Source organism: Mirounga angustirostris, unplaced genomic scaffold, assembly GCF_029215605.1.
Source record: "Mirounga angustirostris isolate CCGP_5_RB_7025 unplaced genomic scaffold, mMirAng1.0.hap1 SCAF_3, whole genome shotgun sequence".
Classification (NCBI taxonomy): Eukaryota; Metazoa; Chordata; class Mammalia; order Carnivora; family Phocidae; genus Mirounga; species Mirounga angustirostris.
In genome coordinates this window covers 108,223,317-108,247,562 of record NW_026991711.1, presented here as the reverse complement: position 1 = coordinate 108,247,562, position 24,246 = coordinate 108,223,317, and the positions used below count along the sequence as shown (strand labels likewise).

The window sequence follows — 24,246 nt, the reverse complement described above, 5'->3', positions numbered from 1 at the left end:
GATTTGGTGGTGGTGAAGGAGCAGGATGGGGAGGGGAATGCAGAATGATGGCTGTCTGAACATAATCAAGTTTCTGTTTGGGATAAGAACTAGAAGAAGCCAAACAGATAATTTCAGTGAGAATGGGAGAGAGATGTATTATCGATTCAGTGCCATGGGAATATTTGCTGTGGAATCCAAATTACTGTACTTGAGAGCGAATCGTGTTCTTCATGATGGATATTTTGAGGTTCTTTAGCAAAACCCTGCAAATACTAGATAAGGATGGTAATGGAGATGATAATGATGATGATGACAAAGATGACAGTGAAAACTGCATTGATAACACCTATGATGATTTAACAAGGCAATTACTCAAACTGTGGCTACGAGTCATGTGTTTTTGTTTTTTTTTTTTTTTGATGCTGAAGCATGCTAAATTTAGACAGAAAGCCCTAGTTTAGTACATAGGAAGAGATATCTTAGGGATCTATAGTGACTTCCTGATGAATAAGACAAACATAGGTTTAGATGATTGAAGATAGGGAAATTCTTAGTGAGAAATAGAACTAGCTGCTGGAAACTCTGCCTTCCTTAAATGCTCTTACTCTTTGGATCTCTGTCTGCTTCTATTATTCAAAAGACAAGTACCTGGATAAGATAAGCAGAATAATACATACATTTGAGGTTGCTTAGTAAAGATATTTTTTAAGCCATGCCTTGTTTTTATTTTTTATTTTTTAATTTTTGTATAGTCATCTCATACACTAGATTTCACTTATCAGACAACTTAATATTGCATGATTTAAAAAACAGTTTTAAGTATATTTTATTAAAATTAATAAAGATGAATAATAGTGAATAACTCAAAAAACTTATTTATTTTGTAATCTATAGGATTAACAGCTAAAGTATGATAATTGTGATTAAAGCCAAAATCCCATTTTTCTTAAATTAAATAAGAATATTTATTTTAGTCAATGATATTACAAGTAAATTTAGAGGATCAAAGTCTCTGCCTTAAACACTTGTAATAATAGTATTTTTAAAAACTTATATCTGAGCTATGGCATTTTCTGGGAGGTAGTTTTATTAAAGATTTGAATTGGAAAGAGATTTATGTTACATATTTTTCATAGTAATATTCTTAGTGTTCATAATGTAGAAGCATATATATGCTGAGACAAATTATAATGTGATACTTTATGGAGCATCCTGCTCTGCCCCTTTGTCCTGCTTGAATTGATGCTGAATACATCACATGGAATTCATATAGTGAGCTCATCTGTGCTATGTGAACTTCTCTATGATGGGGGTGATTTTATTGAACTTGTTCTCATAGATGATCTCAACTACCCCAGAACCTCAAGTCACTCTATCATCATTTACCTAAAGACTAAACTATCTGACTGTTGCATATAGAGTCAACTAACTACTTTTGCATTATCTGTCTTGTTTCTTTTATGTTTAGTATTACATCAGAATGTGAATTTGCCGTTCTGATAGAGACCATTTTTTTGAGAGACAAAGAAAGAAAGAAATTAATATCAACGTTACTGACTGTTTACTTTGGCCAGTCATTGTTCTAAGCACTCCCTGTGCATTGATCAATTTAATTTTCACAGTATCTTGTGAGGTAATTAATACCTTTATCTTCTTGTACAGATGAGGCTTGGAGAGGTAAATTACTTGCCCATAGTCAAAGAGCCAGGAAGTGTTGCAGTCAGGGCTCAGACTCAAGCAACCTGCACCCTTATCCACTACACTATACCTGTAATGAGTCAGCTTTAAGCTGAGAGGAGGGGTGTTAAGATGAGGAATTTGGGGGTTTGTGGGGAGCTACCATTCATGCACAAGACTGGGTACTCAGTGCTGAGGAAAATGGCACTTGGGGATATGCAGTGTGGCAATTTTGTACCTTAACATGGGATGCCTGTAAGTTTGCATGTGTGTTAGTTCCATGAAGATAAATAGAAATGACACACTGGATTTGTTCTGAAAATTTAAAGGAAGTAACTATAAGCCATTATGAAAAAAGAAAAAAACAAAAAACAAAAAACTACAGAGAGAGCAGAAAGATCAGTGGTTACCAGGGGTTGGGGCAGGGGATTAAGGGAGGATGAACAGGTAGAATAAAGATAATTTTTAGGGCAGCGAAACTGTTCCATAGGATACTGTAATGGTGAATAGGTGTCATTATGCATTTGCCAAAACCCATATAACTAACTGTACAATACAAAGAGTGAACCCTAATGTAAAGTATGGACTTCAGTTAATAACAATGCGATAGTATTGTTTCATTAATTGTAACAAGTGTAACACACTAATATAAGACAGAAGAAACCGTGACTGAGGAAGAAAGGGGATGTATGGGAGCTTTATATCTGCTCAATTTTCTATAAACCTGAGGCTCCAAAAATGAAGCCTGTTCATTTTTTGAAAAAGGAAGGAAAAAGGGCGCCTGGGTGGCTCAGTTGGTTAAGCGACTGCCTTCGGCTCAGGTCATGATCCTGGAGTCCCGGGATCGAGTCCCGCATCAGGCTCCCTGCTCCGCGGGGAGTCTGCTTCTCCCTCTGACCCTGCCCCCTCTCATGCTCTCTCTCTCTCTCATTCTCTCTCTCAAATAAATAAATAAAATCTTTAAAAAAAAAAAAAGGAAGGAAAAAGAAACTATTTGTAAGTTATCATATGACTGTAATTGTGAATCAGTCAGGAAATGGGTGACTCGTTTCAGAATAATTGTATCTTTTCTTCATTCATGTTGACATCCAGGACTTCCATACTCTCACTCAGGTACAAATTCCGAAAATGCCTTAATGCTGTGCTCTCTGTACACCACTAAGCTATGAGTTCTGGATGAGCCCAAGTCTACTTGCCTCAGTTCCTCTGTGAATAGGAAAGAAACACCTTTTGAATGCTCATTAACTCTTGTAAAGCCACAGGGACACAATTGAAGAGTGGTTGAGTGGTTTCCCTAAATGTATAACTTACAAGGAAGGAAAAGAGAACCCCCCCACCCTGCATCTTTTAGCATGATTATAATGATGGGCCCGATTTTCCCATGCATGATCAGCCTTTGTTCATAGGCTGGCATTTGAAGGGAGTATTTACTCCAGATTTCAAAAATGAAAGAGCTTGTATGGGCTGAGAAAAAAAGAAGTGGGTAAATACTAACATTTCTCGTGGAGGTGGAAACTACTTCCCCTACACTTTTCTCATCATTCAAGTCACAGTGTGAAGGAAATAGCTTTCAAAATTGAGATGGCCAATGGATCCATAACTGTGCTTTCTCCACACTGTTAAAGCTCAGTGTGGGTCTTGCTGGTGAGGCAAACAGTAAGGGAGACATCACAGGATGCAGGATTATTAGAGAAAGCAGGAGAGATTCACATTTCTGTCACAACTAAGGTCTAGCTGACTCACCCATGCATGAGAAATGCTTGATTGACCCCCCAAAAAGCAGTTTTTTTATTCAGAAATGACTTATGTGAAGCTAATGATCATTATCTACCATTTCAGAATTACAGGGTTTGCTTGGGCCTCATACCTCTTCATAAGAATACAGGAGATTTTTTATTTATTTATTTATTTATTTATTTATTTATTTATTTATTTATTTATAAAGATTTTTTATTTAGTTATTTGACAGAGAAAGACACAGTGAGAGAGGGAACACAAGCAGGGGGAGCGGGAGAAGGAGAAGTAGGCTTCCTGCTGAACAGGGAGCCCGATGCAGGACTTGATCCCGGGAGCCTGGGATCATGACCTGAGCTGAAAGCAGCTTAGCCACTGAGCCACCCAGGCGCCCCTACAGGAGATTTTTTAAAGATATCACAATTTTAGAAGAAAAGATATAAATCCACACCATGGAATAAGTTTTGCTATATACTTATTAGATAGGAATAAGAATATATAAACATATTCATAAATGGTATATAGGCACTCTATAATTAAGAGTTTGTATAATTGGTAACTAAACTCCATCATGAATATAAGGTTAATAACCTGGGTAGTAACACTTTTTGTCTGTTAGGATTTTGATTATATTGGGGGGCGGTGGGTAGGAGGGAGTGGTATCTTTTTCTATGCCAATCTGTGTCCAAATACTGTTCTCACTTGCACATTTGAATCAGGTTGATGTTGGACTTGTTGCTTCCTGTTATCAATTTTGATACATTAAGTGATGAAATTTCAAACTTTTGTCCTTAGAAAGGACAGATTCTCTTTTTTACTACCTAGCAACTATAATTCTGTTGCTACTCTTCTTGTAATGTCTGTTTCTACATGCTACTGTACTATGCAATGCAGGATTAATGATAATGCAGTTCTCCTCAAACACTGACTTCAATTATTTATGGCTATCCCAGAAAACTGTGTAATATAAGCCACTGGTGTAGCTTTGGAAAACCTCCAGTGATTTGAAATGAGGGGAAACACAAAAATGTCAAGGTTAATTACTAATCAGAAGGTTTTTTTCTTCCTAAACCTACATATACTCCATATTTTACAAACAACTTTGTACTATTAAGGGTATTTATAACAAAATATCATTGAGTACTATGTAGATTATGATTACTAATTTGCTTTAGCTGTCATGCGTTTACTCTGTCATGCTCTTTTATAAGCCATTAGCTTATATCATTCGCTTAGTCTTCACAAAAGCCTGTATTTATCTATCCATTATACAGATCAGGAGACTGAGGTGGGTAGAGAAAAGCACTTGCTAAATGTCACACATTTACTAATTAATGAAGTAAAGATTTAAACTCAAAAAATCTTGCTGTAGCGTTCCTGATTAGTAATAAATTTCTGAACAGAAGCAATCCTATTAGATGAAGACTATATGGATAAAATTCGCTATTTTTATAAGAAAGACTATTACTGTTATTATTACAGTTATTTATTGTAATTATTTTCTCTAGTGTCCTTTTCTCTTTTGACAGTCTGAACTGCAAAATTCTGTCTATAATTTGGTAGTTCGGGATTTTAAATTTCAATAGTGATTAAGTGTGATTGTTTAATAGTTCACTGTCTTACACAGTGCACTTCACTACTCTAGGTAACTGACTCATTTTCTTTCTAAACATAGTTATAATAGAAACCACTGCTTCACTTTCTAGCAGATGGAGAGCAATCTTGTTTTAATGCACATCATTTACAATAGATACAAGCTGTCAGACAACTTCTGGTAAAATAGGATGCTGAATCAGACATTTATTTTTAGTGGCAATTGTTGACACATAGACTAGCCCACCCAAATGAAAGTATGCCATATCACTTGGCTCTATCAATAAAATATGCTGTAATAGTCTTTGTCATTTTTCATTTTAGATTTCTGCTTTAGACTTCCTACTATACACCATGATTTCCATCACTTCTCTTCAAGCAGCTTGTTGTCTTAAAACCATTATACTTTATCTTCATAGTTATATCTTAGTTTTTGTTTCTATTCTTTGTTAAGAATCATCAAAACCCAGTAGTTTTAAGTAGTTACATTCATATTTCTAAAAAATGTGCTCTAGAATCCAATAGATTTAGATTTGAATCCCAGCATAGCTCTTTATGGACTGAATGGAAAATGTGTTTTAATTACTGAAAATCCTCCACTTTTTAATTTTATAATATTTCTATCGAAGATTATTATAAGAATCAAATGAGTTAACGTTTCTAAAGTGATTATAATTTACCATATGTATTATTAACTTTAATTCACTAATATGAGCCATCAAATAAATAATGAAAGCCCCCAACAAAAACAGATTTTAAAAAGTGAAGGAGCTGAATTAACACTTATATGACAATATTGGTCATATATCAGCTTTGTCTGTTCCACTTAGTTAATGTCTATTTTGTATAGTTTTAGTATTTTAATACTGCTACTGGAAAGAAGAAAGGAAGAAACATTGACATTTATTATATGCACAATGCCTCTTTTGGTTAATTCATGTAGATGTGATATTTGGAAAATATAATGGGAGCTAGATTTGGGTAAAATTAAAAATGCTAAGTGTATACTTTAGTTGCACATATTTTAAAAATGGAACAATACAAAGATTACCCTAACTCCTACACAAGGATGACATGTGAAGCATTTTATATTCCATATTTTTAGAAAAAAATATATTTTATATGTTTTTTGTGTATTTGGTGATAAAGCAAGTATGGTAAAATTATAATAAATGGGGATTCAGGGTGAAAAGTTTATGAGAGTCTTTTGTATTATTTTTATGACTTTTCTACAAGTCTCAAATTATTTAAAAATTAAAAAATAATATCTTAGGAAATAAAAAAGTAAAAATAAAGTTGCAATCAGTCTTTTATTTTATTTTTTTTTCAGTCTTTTAGTATGTTTCAACTAGATCTGGATGAACCCTTATGGGATAGGTACTTTTGAAGTATAAAGGTTTCGTGTTTTATGTGTATTACATTTTAAGTTTTAGATTTGCTAGTTGTACTCTACAATATAATAATGTATTTTCTAAAATCCTTTTTTTAAGTTGTTAAAAAGCCATGAGCTTACTTGATACATCTTATAAAAACAAATTATTAAGAGTGCTATTTATTTTTTACTCTAGTGCAACCAATAAGTACTTTCATACATAGATACACTCATAAATACAAGTCATGATAAGTGCGATATGAATATAAACAATGTGTAATTGTCAAGATTGACAGAGAATACATTAGTTAAATTAGTTGGTCAGTGAAAGTCTCACTGAGGAGATGACATTTAAAATGTTACTTAAAGGATAAGACAAGAAAATTAGGGAAAGTGGTAATGTCGACAGGGAGCACAAGGAGCATTGCAGAGAGAGACCAAGTCTGATACCTTGCAGAGGAAGAGAGTGGAGCATGTTTGAGAAACTGGGAAAAGGGCAGTGTGGTTGGAGTACAATAACCAAGGAGATGAGTGGCTCAAAATGAATGTGAAGAGAGAGGGTGGGGCTGTATCGTCTAGACCCTTGAAAGCCACACTGGAAGATTTTAAGCCAAAAAGTCAGTTGGCCAGATATACAATCTAGAAAGCTCAGTTATTGTGAAATATGTTGTGTGTGTGTTGTGGGGCAAAATGGGAATGGAAAGATTAGTGAAGAGCCTATTTCAGTAGCTTAAAATGGGTAACAGTTGCTTGGACTAGAGTAATACCTGCATAAATGGAGGAAACATCATTTTGTGATATATTATGTGTATATATTTTGAATGTATTATGGGTGGAAGAAATTTACTTTATTACAAATAGCTGCAGCTTAGGGGCACCTGGGGGGCTCATTCAGTTAAGTGTCTGCCTTTGGCTCAGGTCATGATCTCAGGGTCCTGGGACTGAGCCCCATGTCAGGCTCTCTGCCCAGTGGGGAGTCTGCTTCTCCCTCACACTCTCACTCTGCTCTCCCTCCCTCTCTTTCTCTCTCTCAAATAAATAAAACAAACAAACAAACAAAAAAAAACAAAAAAACCCCAAATAGCTATGGCTTAAGACTTCAACTGAAACCATGGTAATAACAATGGCATACTTAACATTTAAGAAAATATTAGAATCTCGCTATAATGAACATTATGTTAACTAAGACTTCTAACTAAAAATGATTATTTTTAAATGAGTGAGAATTTAATCATTATTATTATAATCACAAATTATGTGAAACTTTTAATTTCTTATTTTCCTTTATAAACTCATTTAAATGGATATAACTTACTGAGAATGTGCTATTGTTCTTATTTTCTTAATGGTTCAATTATACTTAAAATGATTAACAACATAATTTCATATTATGTTGGTAGAGGATGATGATGCACTTCTTAAATGAACAAAATAATAATAAGTGAATAATTAATTTGTAAATCCTGGATATTGTGAGCTTGTAGGAGGTAAATGTATATCTAAAAGATGATGAAAATTATTAGCTAATGTTATTTGTAATCATGATATTCCATGGGGATTAGTGACCTTACTTATCATAATTGTAATAGTATAAACATTTAATCAATGCTATCAATATTTCATCACCAAAGAGTTAATGGAGAAAAGACAACCAAAAAATAGAGAAAACAAAACAAGAGAGTTGGTGATGTGGAGGGTATAACATCGTATATTGGGAAGAGCCCTGGCTTAAGTCAAAAGATTTGCTTCCAGTTCTGGATTCAGGGAACCTTGGTTAATTCATCACTGATGATTTGTAAGGTTTTCCTAATTCATAACTGATGATTTGTAAGGTTTTCTTTCAACTCCCCAATTCTGTGCTTTTTCTGAAATACAAAGGATTAGAGCCCTCTGGCTACTTTTATTTAAGTGTTCTTGTTCATTCCACATTCTCTCTGCATAATAACTTGTTTTAAAAATCAGAACTTAGGGGGCACCTGGGTGGCTCAGTTGGTTAAGCGACTGCCTTCAGCTCAGGTCATGATCCGGGAGTCCCTGGATCGTCCCGCATCGGGCTCCCTGATCGGCAGGGAGTCTGCTTCTCCCTCTGACCCCCCCCCCCCTCTCATGTGCTCTCTCTCTCATTCTCTCTCTCTCAAATAAATAAATAAAAAATCTTTAAAAAAAAAAAAGAAAAAAAATCAGAACTTAGGGGCACCTGCGTGGCACAGTTGGTTAAGCAGCCGACTCTTGATTACAGCTCAGGTCATGGTCTCAGGGTCGTGAGATCAAACCCTATGTAGGGCTCATGCTCAGAGGGGAGTTGGCTTGAGATTCTATCCCTCTGTCCCTCCCTCACTCTCTCTCTCTAAAAATAAATAAATCTTTAAAAAAAATTAAAAAAAATCAGAACTTAAAAATCAGTGAATATATTTCATTATCTATCATTGTGATTTGAGTGTATTGAGAAAGTGGATTCTTGGGAAGAATGGAAAGATCAGATAAAGTGTGATGTGTCGAAGCAGGAATGAGATGATTAAAACACTGAGCCATTGAGATAGTGGGTCAAATAGAAATAAGGAAATAAAAGTAACTAGTTTTAGTAGTTGGGTAGGAAAACATTATAAAAGTAATTAATAAAAGAATTCTGGACCAGCTGCTACTATATTTCCAATTGCCTTATTCCTTCTTGGAGTGACTCTGCATCCTCTAAATTCCAGAGCTGATTTTCTCTTTAACGAGGCTATAGGGGATTTAAAGCTGCTTCTCCAAATCTGGATTTCAGCAAAATCTGTTTGTTACTATCACAGAAAGAAATCTGGCCCCAAAATAAGCATGATCGTAATGACTACAGAGAGAAAAAAGCCTACAACTTGGGTTAGAATACCTTGAGTAGAGCTCTAGTTTTGTATCCTATTAGCTGTTCTATACAACTACATGAAAAATCTGACATTCAAAAGCAGCATTTGTAAAATGTGAACAATTTTGTCTATTTCTGTTATCCTCATCAGGAAAATAAGAGTTAAATATGGCAACTTATATAAAAATGCTTTGTTATCTGGAGACTGCTATATGTTTGTGAGCTAGTTTTTACTATTCATCAATTTAGCCTGTCTAGTATGACCATTGATGGATACAGATGAAAATTGGAGAATTTCTTCACTACTATTAGTCAACTTTGTATTACCATAGAGTTTAACAATGATTGAGTTGTACTCCCAAACCCGACACTAATTAAGAAAAAAGCAAAAAATTCTACAAAACTCGTAGTTCCTCCAGCTCTGCAATAGATCATCACAGGGCCATTAACTTCTCCGTAAGATGCTGTTCACTCTTCTAACTTCCATCTCCACCTTCTGCTTCCTTGTATATAGCAACCACAGATTCTCTTGCTCACATTATGAGTTCTCTAAATGCCATTCAACTCAATACAACTGGAACTGAATTCAGTATCTTATGCATACAATGCAGATTAATGCTTTCCTCGGTCTCTGTTTCTTAGCAGTTCTAATGTAGATTTTCCACAAAAACATAAAGTAGCATCAAAGTTTCAATGTTTTTTTAGAGTAGCCCCAAATATCTAACATTAGAAAAGTCCAAGATGTAATAATCATCTGCAAAGTATAATAATTTTGACTTGGTGCCAAACCAGGGGTTATAAACTTGATTTCGAACAGACATCTTCCTAATGTATCTGGATGTAAATTCACAAATTATCATATATCCAAGTGGTCATCAATCAGTAGAATCATCTTGCAACACAAAACAGTATTATTACCAGGTTGAGGAGTTTTTATTCATTTTGTAAAATTGAATTCAAATTATACTTTATAATATAAACCTTTAATTTCATTTTATGGAAATATATGAATTTGCTTGAACAGAGAAAGAAAGTTTATAAATATGCAACCTAAACATATCTGTTGTGAAATGAGCTGTGTCCTTTGTATTAAATTAAGTACTTTCCAAAAGAAGAGGTTCAAGGTTCAGACAAGTTTTTGTGTTTAGGTAGGCTAGTTAAGTGGTTATTCCAGGAAGCAAGGGTATGGGGTCTTCGAAGAAGAGTACCGGAAGGAGGTAAAGGCAATATGAAGCATGTTACTACAGGAACTGTGATGAATTGGGGCTTGATTCTCCTTAGAACTTTCTGAGGAGCGTATGGAATGCTTGACAGAACTGCCTACTTGAAGACCAATCATGACAAACTCCTTTCCTCTATCAGTTGAGTGTTGCCCTTGGTATGTTAATTTCCTAGGCTAATGCATGCCTACTGAACAAGATTTACTTTGCTCAAGGTGAAATGTTGTCAATATATGGAAAATCAAAGCTCATTTTCAACTGTCCACCATAGATTCCACAAGAATTAGAAGCCGAGAGGATTCATGGTGGGACATCAGGTACCTTATTACATATGCGTTTGTGAACTTCAGTGATAAACCACCTATAAAAACAGTGTTTAAATCATCCGGAGCCCAGTACTATTGTTTTTAGACCTATGCTGCCAAATTATATTTTCAAATTTGGAAAACCAGAATATAGTTAAACTAGACCCTCTTTAGTTATTTTATGTTTATGTCAAAACTGCAAATAATGTGAGATTTTATCCTATTTGCAAGCCAAGTTTGCCTGTCAGAGCTTCCTAGATCTTGGCAGAAGACAGAGACTTTGGGTCAAAGATAAAGTACTTTATTACTCACAGGACTGCAGGCAGTGTGAACTCCATGCTCAAATTAGTTCCTCTCCTTTTCAAACATCATTGAAAAGATGAAGAGGAGCACCAGGGTGCTTATATTCTAGAGGAAAGCCTCTAGAGACAGATCTGAAAGATCATTAATGTCCTGCCCATCCCCATACTTCCCACAGTCTAAGGTTATCACTCCTTCAACTACAGGATTTTTGCTCTCCTTCCACCTCCACAAATTCTGAAGTTGCTACAACTTCATCTCCTTTTTTCTCCCCAGTCATCTCCTACTTCAACCAGAGCTTTGCCTGGAGGAGTCAAATGAAAGAGGGACCAGAGCATATTTATAAACTGTAACCAGAATTAAGTCTTAATGTCCCAATTCTCATTCTGAACAGGCTGCCATCCAGAGACTATACATATTTAGGCAGGTCTGGGGTTGCCCCTGTAGGTTAAAGAAAGACACATTATGCCAAGGAACTGTCAGGAAGAAACCCTGAAATTTCTGAAGTCTATATAAAGCCCTATAACCCTCAAACCCTTTCACCTGAGATTTTATTTTACTCACAAGCCATCAAGTTAACTTGTTCTAGTTTCACAGTCTCCTAGGTCATGGAGAGCTTTATTCATCATGACAAGGAAGTCCCAAGGAAGAATGTAAAGGTGGACCGAGATGGATGATATGCACACAGTAAGTTTGTAGGATAGCTGAGCAACTCTGAGAGTTTAGGAAACCACCAATTTTATAAGGCCATAGCTAGCCACTGGCCCACCAACCTTTGCCCTGGAGAAAGGCATTATCTTTATTATTCTGTTCAGGTGACAAATCTGCCCCCTGCCCCAGAGGGAGACACTGTTTGTTTTACACACATCCTTGAAAGGGTAGTATAAAACAAAAGTTGCCAATGCCTTTGCTTAAAACAAGGGGCAGAAATGTCAGAGATCCAATGGAGAATTGTGTCCAAATATTTTGTTGATTTTGGTGGTAGCATTCTAGTCTTTCCATCTGGAAATGGCTTTGTTCGTTACTATCTACCACCCCCCACCGCCCCCATCAGCTGTGTTTTAAAATAGAAGAACTGGCAAATAAAATATTAATTGTGTAAGAAATCAAAAAAGGTTATTTGACAAATTTACTTTTTGTTCATCATTATAATATTTTTATCTTATTTCTCCCTAATGTAGTAATGAGGAAAATGGAACTTCCATTTCATAATTTTTTATGAGATATATATACAAGTAGTAACAGCTAAATTGGAAAATAAATCAAAGGTAATGGAGAAAACCATTGAATTTTATAATAATTTGCCTCTACTTTAGGCAGGTAAAAGAAAAAAGTATCCTTTATTTTATTGTATTTGATACTTTAATTTTGAAATATTTTGACTCTCCAAAAGTTGAAAAATTAATAGAAAACTCCTATAAACCATTCACCCTACTTCTCTTAATGATAACATCTTACATGACCATAGTAAATTATTAAAACCAGGAAATTTATATTGGTACAATATTATTAACTCAACTACTGATGTTATTCAAATTTCATATGCACACTTTTTTAGTCTATAGTTCTTTGAAATTTCCTGTGTATATATTTATATAACCATCGCCAAAATCAAGATACAGCACACATCCATCACCACTGAAAAACCCTCCTTTTCTTTTTTCCACTTAGTCACACACTTCCCTAGCCCTAACCTCTGGCAACCACTGATCTGTTCTCATGAGCATATTTTGTGACTTCAAGAATATTACTAAATGGAAGATTTTTCAATTAAAAACTTTGAGATTGGCTTTTTTTCCCCCCACTCAATATGATTCCCTCAAGATCCATTCATATTGTGCATATTGGTGGCACATTCCTTTCTATTGCTGAGTAGCATTCCATTGTAGAGACATAACACGTCAATTATCCATTCATATGAAAGAGAAACCTTTGGGTGGTTTCTAATTTGAAGCTATTTATTATTTAAATAAATAACTAATTTAATAAATTATTTCAAGCTTCTATGAACATCTGTGTACAGGTTTTCATGTGAGCATAAATTTTCATTTTTCTAGGATAAATATCCAGGAGTATGATTGCTGAGTAAATTGCATGGTAAATTCATGTCTAATTTTATTTAGAAACAAAAACCAACAAACCAACCAAAAAAAAAAAAAAAAAAAAAACTGCCAAACTGTTTTCCAGAGAGTCTGTATAATTTTACTAGCACTATGAGATCCAGTTGCTCAGCATCCTTTCCAGCATTTGGTATTATATATATATATATATATATATATATATATATATATATATATATATATATTTATTTATTTATTTATTTATTTATTTTAGCAATTCTAGTAGGCATATAATGAGGTCTTATAATGCTTTCATTTGCATTTTTCAAATGGCTAACAATTTTAACCTTTTTTATTTGCTTATATTCCCATCTTTTTAAATGTAATGTTATTTTGTTATAGTAAAAGCTAAATTGTGACTCTAAACAATAAGACTTCTTTTGCCCAACTTATTGATTAATTGACTTATTTCTTGTCATTTGAGAGGTTTTATTAAATTTTGTCATTATATGAGAAGTTTATGCTAAAGCATTTTAATTGCTCCGAAACAGGGGGCTTGCACCTGGCTATTGCTATATATAAATATTTTTCAACATTTTATCTATTCATTCGACAAAGAGAGAGTGAGCACGCAAGCACAAGCAGGGGGAGTGGGAGAGGGAGAAACAGATTCCCCACTCAGCAGGGAACCTGACACAGGGCTCGATCCCAGGACCCTGGGATCATGACCCAAGTCAAAGGCAGATGCTTAATGACTGAGCCACCCAGGCACCCTTTTATTATTGGGACTTCATCAAGATAAAAAGGTTTTGCACAGCAAAAGAAACAGTCAACAAAACCAAAAGACAGCCAAAAGAATGGGAGAAGATATTTGCAAATGGCATATCAGTTAAAGGGCTAGTATCCAAAATTTATAAAGAACTTAAGAAACTCAACACCCAAAGGACAGATGATCCAATCAAGAAATGGGCAGAAGACATGAACAGACATTTTTCCAAAGAAGACATCCACATGGCCAACAGACACATGAAAAAGTGCTCAACAATCACTCGGCATCAGGGAAAACCAAATCAAAACCTCAATGAGATATCACCTCACACCAGTCAGAATGGCTAAAATTAACAAGTCAGGAAAAGACATGCAGAGACGTGGAGAAAGGGGAAACCCTCCTCCACTGTTGGTGGGAATGCAAGCTGGTGAAACCACTCTGGAAAACAGTATGGAGGTTCCTCAAAAAGTTGAAAATAGAGCTACCATATGAACCAGCAATTGCACTACTGGGTATTTACCCCAAAGATACAAATGTAGGGATCTGAAGTGGTACCTGCACCCCAATGTTTATAGCAGCAATTTCCACAATAGCCTAACTATGTAAAGAGCCAAGATGTCCACTGACAGATGAATGGATAAAGAAGAGGTGGTACACACACACACACACACACACACAATGGAATATTATGCAGCCATCAAAAGGAATGAAATCTTGCCATTTGCAATGATGTGGATGGAACTGGAGGGTATTATGCTGAGCGAAATAAGTCAATCAGAGAAAGACATGTATCATATGATCTCACTGAAATGAGGAATTCTTAATCTCAGGAAAGAAACTGAGAGTTGCTGGAGTGGTGGGAAGTGGGAGGGATGGGGTGGCTTGGTGATAGACACTGGGGAGGGTATGTGTTATGGTGATTGCTATGAATTGTGTAAGACTGCTGAATCACAGACCTGTACCCCTGAAACAAATAATACATTATATGTTAAAAATAAAAAGAGAGAGAGAGAGAGAAGAAGATAGCAGAAGGGGAAGAATGAAGGGGGGGAAATCAGAGGGGGAGACGAATCATGAGAGACTATGGACTCTGAAAAACAAACTGAGGGTTCTAGAGGGGAGGGGGTGGGAGGATGGGTTAGCCTGGTGATGGATATTAAAGAGGGCACGTTCTGCATGGAACACTGGGTGTTATACACAAACAATGAATCATGGAACACTACATCAAAAACTAATGATGTAATGTATGGTGATTAACATAACATAATAATAATAATAAAAAAAGCAAATGATAGGTTACATAAAGCATCTTTGTTTTTAAAGCCTGGACAATATAATGTTCTATCCAGTGAAATGCAACAATATAATTATTTTCCTATTTGTTAGATTTGTGGAGGGTGGATGAAGTTGGGAATGAGAACAAGATTTCATTGGGCAGGATGGGATGGTGTCCTGCCAAGTATTCTGTACCTTTCATCAACCCAGATTGATAATTAATGCTGAGATTTTTCTAGCAGACATTTATTCCCTGTGCCTGTGCTTCAGAAGGTTTCATTTACTTCAACTGTTTCCAGACTTTGACTTTTTTTTTTTGAGATTTTTATCTATTTATTTGAGAGAGAGCAAGATAGCACCACAAAAGGGTGGGGTGGGGGGAGGGTGGGCAGAGGGAGAGGGGAGAAGCAGACTCCCTGCTGAGTGGAGCTTGATCCCAGCACCCTGGGGTCATGACCTGAGCTGAAGACAGACACTTAACCTACTGAGCCACCGAGACACCCCCAGACTTGACTTTTTAAACAGAAAGAAAAGAACCATCGAAATTCCTAAATTGCATATCTACCCGTGGGTTTCATGTGCTAACTTCTGCTTTTACATTTATCTATGAGAACTCTTCCTCTCAGCATGTAATGTTGTACTTCTAAATTTCTTCTAAATCCTTCTCAGAATTGTGGTTTGTGAATTGATTTGGGAGGGGAGGCAGTGATGGAAGAGGGAAGGACCAGCGCTCCGGGTTCCTCAAAGTCCAGCTGTCGCCTTGAAGGGCCAACTGCTTGGCATGGGCTCTGGATTTCTGACTGAGGTGACAAATAGGTAAGGAAACACAAAACGTGTTTCCATTTTCTCTCCTGGTTAGTGGTTTTATTTTAGTTTTGGTCAGAATATATAGATTGGTCATTGTGTTTTTCATTCCAGTTTTATCAGTCATATGGCAGTTTTTAATTCCTTCTGAATTCTAGAAAATAGTTGAGTGTTTGAGTGTCTCACAGTAATACAAATTAGCGTCCTTTCCTGTTACTGCAGGATTTTTGGAAAGAAGTAGAGACTGACTCAAGGACCACTATCCTGGCACCATCTCTTTTTTATTTTATTTTTTTAAGATTTTATTTATTTATTTGAGAGAGAGAGAGACAGACAGCAAGAGAGAGCATGAGCAGGGTGAGAGGGAGAAGCAGCCTCCCTGCTGAGCAGGGAGCCAGATGAGGGGCTCGATCCCAGGACCCCAGGATCACGACCCCAGCCAAAGGCAGACACTTAACTGACTGAACCACCCAAGTGCCCCTATCCTGACACCATCTTAAACCATTTTCTAGTATCAACTTTCAATTGTTAGACCGGATGATTTTTCAAAATACATTCAGTTACATATAATCATAATATTTAACTAATATTTTTAAATAAACTGAGCCATTTATTACTTGGGAAAAACTACTAAGTGTAATTTTAAAAATTATGTTATGTGGGGGCACCTGGGTAGCTCAGTCGTTTAAGTGTCTGCCTTCGGCTCAGGTCATGATCTCAGGGTCCTGGGATCGAGTCCCATGTTGGGCTCCCTGCTTAGCAGGGGGAGCCTGCTTCTTCCTCTCTTTCCTACTCATGGTCTCTCTCACTATCTTTCCCACTATCTCTGTGTCTCTCTCTCAAGTAAATAAGTAAAATCTTTAAAAAAGTAAAAAATAAAATTGTTACATGAATAATATTAACTTAGTAAAATTCTAAGACTTAATTTAATAAAATTTTGTCAGCAATGTAGTGTATGATTTTAATATATAAACATAAACTCAGAAACACAGTTGTCCTTATTGCTACAAAAATAAAATGTGTCCTTAGGATTTCAAAGGTGCAAGTCCTTAGTATATGAAAATTCAAATGTATTACAAGATGCGTATTTTTTAAATGTACATAAAAGTATGCCTCCCTTGCCCAGCATTCCCCAAATAATATAATATCCCCTCTCCATACCAAGAAATCTACAATCTCAAATAAGGAAATATAAGTAAATACAGAAAACAATGTATAAATATAAAGCATTATTATATACGTGAATTTTTGAAAGAGTTAAGCTTTCAGTAAAAATAAATTTTTTAATAGTAACCTTACTTTCATTTCCAATGTAGATATTTTCCAAAGAAAGTCATCATTAAGTAGATATTTGCTTCTCAGTGTCTTACAAAAAAAAAAATTGTCTTTAATCAGAGGCAAAAAACAATTGTGTTCCCACCACAATAAGTGGTCCAATTATATTATTCCCTATATTTAAAAAAAAACCCCTATCAATTAATTTCATTTTTCTGTGCATTTTTATATTATATTATATTTATACAAATGTTATATAAATTACTTTTTTCTGTTTTATTTGTACTGCTAAAGTAATGTACAGACCATTAATTATAATAGTGTGGTGTTATCATTTAACTTTGGTAGTCCTAGATTTTTCTCTAGGCTATACTGCTCCTTTCCTCCTTTCCTCAGTAATCACTGAGAAGAGACAACAGAGATAGGGAAACAAGTTAGGAGGCAACTGACATAATACGAGGAATATTTTTTTTGTAATCCTAAACTAAAGCAGTAGCAGTGGAAATAAACTGTTAGAAATAGATTTTGAGAGACTCCTACGAGTTGTGATCGATAAGAATTAGGGCAAATTTATATTTATGGGATGGCCCAGGCTTGGATTATTAGATGGTGATGCCATTCTGAGATAGGGAATAGAGACGAGAAGCATATTTGGAGGGAAAGATATTTTCAGCTGTAGACTGTTGAACTTTAATGTTGAACATCTAATGGTATAATGAAACAAAGAAGTTAGAAAATATTCTGAGATAATATATAATTTTCTAGAATCATAAGTAAGAATGGAAATGGTAACTCCCATGATATGAAAACTGATAAAATAAGCTTATGAAAATATATAATGAGTTTGGCCATTATTCTTTTTTTAAAAAGATATATTTATTTATTTTAGAGAGAGAGAGAGCATGAGCAGAAGGGGCAGAGGGACAGGGAGAGAATCTCGAGCAGTCCTCACTGAGGGTGGAGCCCAGTGGGGGCTCGATCTCACTACCTTGAGATCACGACGTGAGCCAAACCAAGAGTTGGATGCTTAACTGACTGTGCCACCCAGGCGTACCTCTTTTTTTTTTTTTTAATAATTAATATTTTATTATTTTTAATTTTAATTCCAGTATAGTTAACATACAGTGTTATATTAGTTTCAAGTGTACGATAGAGTGATTCAACAATTCTATATAATACTCAGTGCTCATCAAGGCAAGTATACCCTTAATCCCCTCTACCTATTTCACCATCTCCCCATTCACCCACCCTCTGGTAACCATCAGTTTATTCTCTATAGTTAAGAGTCTGGTTTTGGTTTGTTTCCTTTTTTCTTTGCTCATTTGTTTTATTTCCTAAATTTCACATATGAGGAAAATCATATGGTATTTATCTTTCTCTGACTGACTTATTTTGCTTAGTACTGTATCCTTTAGGTCCATCCACATTGTTGCAAATGGCAAGATTTCATGCTTTTTTATCGCTGAGTAATTTTGCATTATATATATATATATATATAGTTGAGTGAGTGTCATATATATATGTGAATATATATATATATATTCAGAGGGGGATGTGTATATATATATACACAATGGAATATTATATATATATATATATATATATATAATATATATAATATATACCACATTGGGAAAAAAATATATATACACCACATCTTCTTTATCCATTCATGTATTGACGGACACTTGGACTGTGCCCATAATTTGGCTACTGTAAATAATGCTGCAATAAACAGGGTTCATATATCTTTTTGAGTTAGATTTTTGTGTTCTTTGAGTAAATACCCAGTAGAGGAATTACTCTATCATAGGGTAGTTCTATTTTTAATTTTTTGAGGAACTTCCATACTGTTTTCCACAGTGATTGCCCCAGTCACTTATATATAAGTCTTATATATAACATTCCTACCAGCACTGCAGGAGGGTTCCTTTTCCTCCACATCCTCGAAGTTCAGCCTAAAGAATAGTCTAAAAGGTTTTTTATTGGCAATTGCTTAGACAAGGAGAAAGCTAAGAATATATGAATCCATAAAAATACGTGGCATCTTGATTTTTTATTTAAGCAAAAATATAAGAGGCTGCATCTTTATTTTTAGGAAAGTGTCAACAATTACAGAGAGGAGTAATTGTGGTAATCTAATTTCTCCAAACAAAGAGTAATTTAAAAGGAGAAATTAAATTACTGAAGAAGTAGAATAAAGAAAGAGATTTAAGAGAAGTAGTATTTAAAAGTATGTTCCAGCATTCAGTCATGGTTAAGCATTTAAACAATTCTAAGAGATGTTTTCTGCTTAAAAATGGTAGGATGTGGGATGTTTGTTTATGGTTGAGTTACATGAGAAATTCTACGGTGTGTCAGGAATAGAGCTGCAGAGAATACACCCTAGTTTTATTAGTAGTATTTTTTAATATAGTTTCTTCAGTCCTACTAGCTTATAACCAATTGAGCTGAACAAGTGAACAAAAGAGAAAACAACACGCCAGGAATTTGTGCCCCCTGGGCATAGCATGCCAGGCTAAACATGGCAAACCTGTCTGTCCATTGCCATTTCAGCCTGTCTCAGGACCATAAATATTTATTTCTACCTTTTCTGTTCTTTCCTTTTATTTTTTTCCCTTACAAAGTCTAGTTAGTAAATAACAGTACTTAACCATTAAAATGGATGGCAGATATCACCATTCCTTAACTATACTCTTCCATTTGAAGAAGTTTCCAATTCTTTTTGCTTTCTTTTTGCCTCTCATACTGCTTTCTCCTATATGTTTCACCACAAATTAATCTTAAATCCTAGGACTAAGACTATCCAAATGTGACTTTAAAGCTATCTCCTGATTTTCCTGTGTGTCCAAAAATATGTCCAATTTTACTCATTTAAGAAAAATTTGGAGTAAGTGCCTCAGCTATATTAGGAATAGAAAGATGTAAAAAACTGTAGATATCTGTTTTCTAAAAATTTACATTCTGGTAGAAAACACAAAATATGCAAATAAATAACTGAAATGTTTGGTAGTATAAGATAAATAGAAGAAATACACAAAGGTAATTTTTTTTCTCTTTTTTGCTACTACTTGAATACTGGTTTCATAATAATCTTTAAGCTGGTCCTTAAAGAATGGGTAGGATTCGATATCATCATTATCTCTTTTTAGATCAAAAGCCTTTAAGTGCTGTGGTGCCTGCGTGGCTCAGCCAGTTAAACGTCTGCCTTCAACTCAGGTCATGATCCCAGAGTCCTAGGATAGAGCCTCCTGTGTCTGGCTCCCTGCTCGGTGGGGAGCCTGCTCCTCCCTCTCCCTCTGCTGGCCGCTCTGCCTACTTGTGGTCTCTCTGTGTCAAATAAATAAATAATATCTTAAAAAAAAAAAAAGCCTTTAAATACTTGAGTAAAAACTAGGAAAGTTTTATATGTGAGTAGCAAACCCTACCTAGCGTCCTGAGGCTAGTCCTAGAAAGAAGATATTAAACTCTAATATGACAAGGTCAATGTTAAATTATGAATAAACCTTTGGAAACAGTGTATATGTGTTTGCATGTGTATGCTAGAATGAAACAGGCACACAAAAAATGTACTCTGTCCATACATAACAGATAATTCCACCTGTTTATTTTTTTTTAAGATATATGATGGTAAGAAATTTGAGAATGAAACTGTTGGAGTAGTTTCAGTTCAGGGCAAAATCTAACTGGAACAATGGAGCATCGAGTATTGCCCTGGGGGTGAAACTGATAAAACCTCAGCCTGGCTCATTTGCAAAGTCCCTGCTGTTCATCTCCCTCTCTCTCTCTTTGAGCCAGAGTGATAACATTCACATGGACATTCATTGCGACTCTGGCGATTTGTCTTTCACTCTGTTTGTATTTTCTATTTACTGGTGAGAGTTACATTCCTCACTCAGAAGATTTGTCATTTGGGGAAGGAAGTGGAGTGGTTTATTTAGAATAATTTATTCCTGAGTGATTTTTTCTTTTTCTTTTTTTTCCCAAAACATTATTACCCATTCTCAAAACTCACAGTTACTTCAGTGTACAGAATGTAAGAGCACAAGAGCTTTGAAAACCTAGTCACTATGGGCTAAAGACTGTGCTAGATATTTTACAGATATCTTCCCTATAATTCTGTGAGAGCTATTATTATTTGTATTATAAAAACAAAGGCTCAAATAATTTGCACAGTTTATAAGTGCTGTGTATATTTAATTAAGTAACCCATGTTTCTCCTCTATAAAGTTTCATAAAATAATAAGGAAAATGGCTTGAAGAAGTTAGCAAAACGGATACATTATGACCCAATTAGATTTGTTCTTGCTGTGTTACACATTTGGACAAACCAAAATGTATTCTAAATATTTTTTTTTTAAAGATTTTATTTATTTATCTGAGAGAGAGAATGGGAGACAGAGAGCATGAGAGGGGGAGGATCAGAGAGAGAAGCAGACTCCCCGCTGAGCAGGGAGCCCGATGCAGGACTCGATCCCAGGACTCCAGGATCAGGACCTGAGCCGAAGGCAGTCGCTTAATCAACTGAGCCACCCAGGCGCCCCCAAAATGTATTCTAATCTTTCAAAGCAGAATTAGACACAGAAAAAAGCCTGACAATAACATAGTCCATGAAATTAGTATTTTTCTTATATGCGTGTGCCAACATTAACATGACATCTTGCCATAGGTCTAAGTTTCACTAATATCAGTCAAAAACAAATTTTTCTCCATGTCTGGTTTCCTGTAATGCTTGTTTTGAGCAAGGGCACTAACTGGATTATGGTCTGATGATAGAAGTTAGAAATGAAAACAATCTAGTTGTACGTGATGTGCTGAGTCTAGATGTCAAGCAGGGACAGATATATAATCCAGGAAGGGGGTATTAAAAAACATGGAGCTGATACTAACTAGCGAAGACCCAGCATATATGGCCGCAGTATAATTTATCGGTTTTTTGAGTGATTGAATCATAGGACTAAAAAAGAGGCAATAAAGTGTGATCTTCTCGGAAGCTAAGCAGGGTTGGGCTTGGTTAGTACTTGGATGGGAGATACATAGCTCTAAAAAAAGTTGAAGAATGATAGGAAGCCATTGTTGCCTAGCAAAATCCACTAGGTAGGTTATAAGACACTTAAATAGAATATTATACTTGACTATAAATATATGACAATTTCATAGCATGATGTAGGTCGTAGAAATAGTATAACGTTGACAAATATGATTCTGTATTCTTATGCTTATCAGTCCTGCTTTCTGAGTGTTAGATATGCACATATGACCTGCTCTGACCAATGAAGTGTGAGAAGTATATCACTTAGAGGAGGAGGTTTTTAGAGCCAATGTGTGATTTACCACATTCCTTTTTCCTATCTTAGTAATTACGGAAGCATGCATTTAAATGGAACATCCATCTCTGTAAGAATCTAAATGACTACAATGTAGATATCCTCAAGAGCCTTCATGTAGCATTATTTTAAGGCACTGATACATGAAGTTGTTTGTTATTGCACCATAACTTGGCCTATTCTGTCTAATATACATATTGAGAATTCCTTGATAGTACATATCATACCTTCTTTATCACTATATCTCCAACTATCTAAAATAACATCCAGCATAAATATTTATTGAATCAGTGAATGACTTAATGAATGATAACATATAAATATTTGTTGCCTTCTTTGAGTATACAAGCTGATAGCATAGCAAAAACAAAAATATAAAAGCCATCTGGAAATAAGGAGAAGTTACTTACATAATTTATGGGCTAGAAGTAAGTGCATTTTACTGGTAGAAGGCAAAGGTTAGCACTAATTGAGCTAAGGAGAAGGAAGAAGAATCTTGGGACTTCCATTAGTGAAGTAACTTGAGGCTCTTGCCAATCACAGGACTAGCAATAGGGATTTTTGAGGGGAAAATATTCTTTTTTTTCTTTTACATAAGAAATGCTGCATTAGGAATTTAGTTGTACTTTGTGTGATTCTAGGTGTGAAACTTTTACATAGCAAGGAAACATGAAATGGACTTAAAAATTGCTGAGTAGTTTCTCTTATTCAGACAGATTTTTTTTTTTTTTTTGCCTTAGTGAAAGAAGAAAGGAGAAATTTGGCAGCCAGCCATATAATTAGAATTAACCTTGGCCATGAAGGCATGACAGATGAACCAGCCCGATCACTCTAATATTTGTCTGTCTGCATGCGGAATTCCTGTCTTAGACCAAGGAACAGAAGGAAATGTCCCTCTTAAAATTTTTCTCTGTATACCAGTCATATTGTTTCTTCAGGACATATCATAAAGATATGCCACTAAATACTGTAATTGTGTCATTCACCAGAGCTATTAAAAAACAAAACAAAACAAAACAAAAAACACAAAAAACACAACATTGGTCACAAACTCAGATTTTAATAGAAAACAGAATTCTGGGGGCACCTGGGTGGCTCAGTTGGTTAAGCTACTGCCTTTGGCTCAGGTCATGATCCTAGAGTCCCGGGATCGAGTCCCGCATCGGGCTCTCTGCTCAGCAGGGAGTCTGCTTCTCCCTCTGACCCTCACCCCTCTCATGCTCTCTCTCTCATTCTCTCTCTCAAATAAATAAATAAAATCTTAAAAAAAAAAAAAAAAGAAAACTGAATTCTGGTCAGTTGAGTGATTTTTCCAATATTTTTCAGCTGAAATTTTTTGACATTGGCCCTGTAAATTGAACCTGTATTCAAAATATTTGAGCTGAATTAGTTTAGCATTTTATAGTTAAGTTAAAATAGAAAAACTGCAGTTTTCTCAGAGGACAACAGGCATATCCCACCACCACCTGCCACACACACACCCATACCCCAACATCACCTTACCGAAATACTTTTTTTCCCCTCTCTCTCCACTTAGTATTACTCCAAATTATCTGAAAGTTTAAAATGCAAACTTAGCAGTTGTATACTCCTCCCAAGAGAGTAAATTAAGCAGAATTTAAAGAAAATTGGTTTAACAGTTGTTTTGAATACAGGCAACAGAGCATTTTCTATTTGGGTACAACTACATCAATGAAACTTGGGTGGGTGGAAG

At 35.3% G+C, this 24,246-nt stretch overlaps 1 protein-coding gene and 1 non-coding gene across 2 annotated transcripts in view; both read left to right on the top strand.

Moving 5' to 3' along the window:
• The window catches only part of LRP1B (LDL receptor related protein 1B), a 1,839,752-nt gene that overhangs the window by 927,827 nt on the left and 887,679 nt on the right, over positions 1–24,246 (top strand). The window lies entirely within an intron of this gene.
• LOC123840056 (U6 spliceosomal RNA) lies at positions 5,987–6,089 on the top strand. Its single transcript, XR_006789876.1, has one exon. It is a non-coding gene; the product is annotated as a U6 spliceosomal RNA (small nuclear RNA).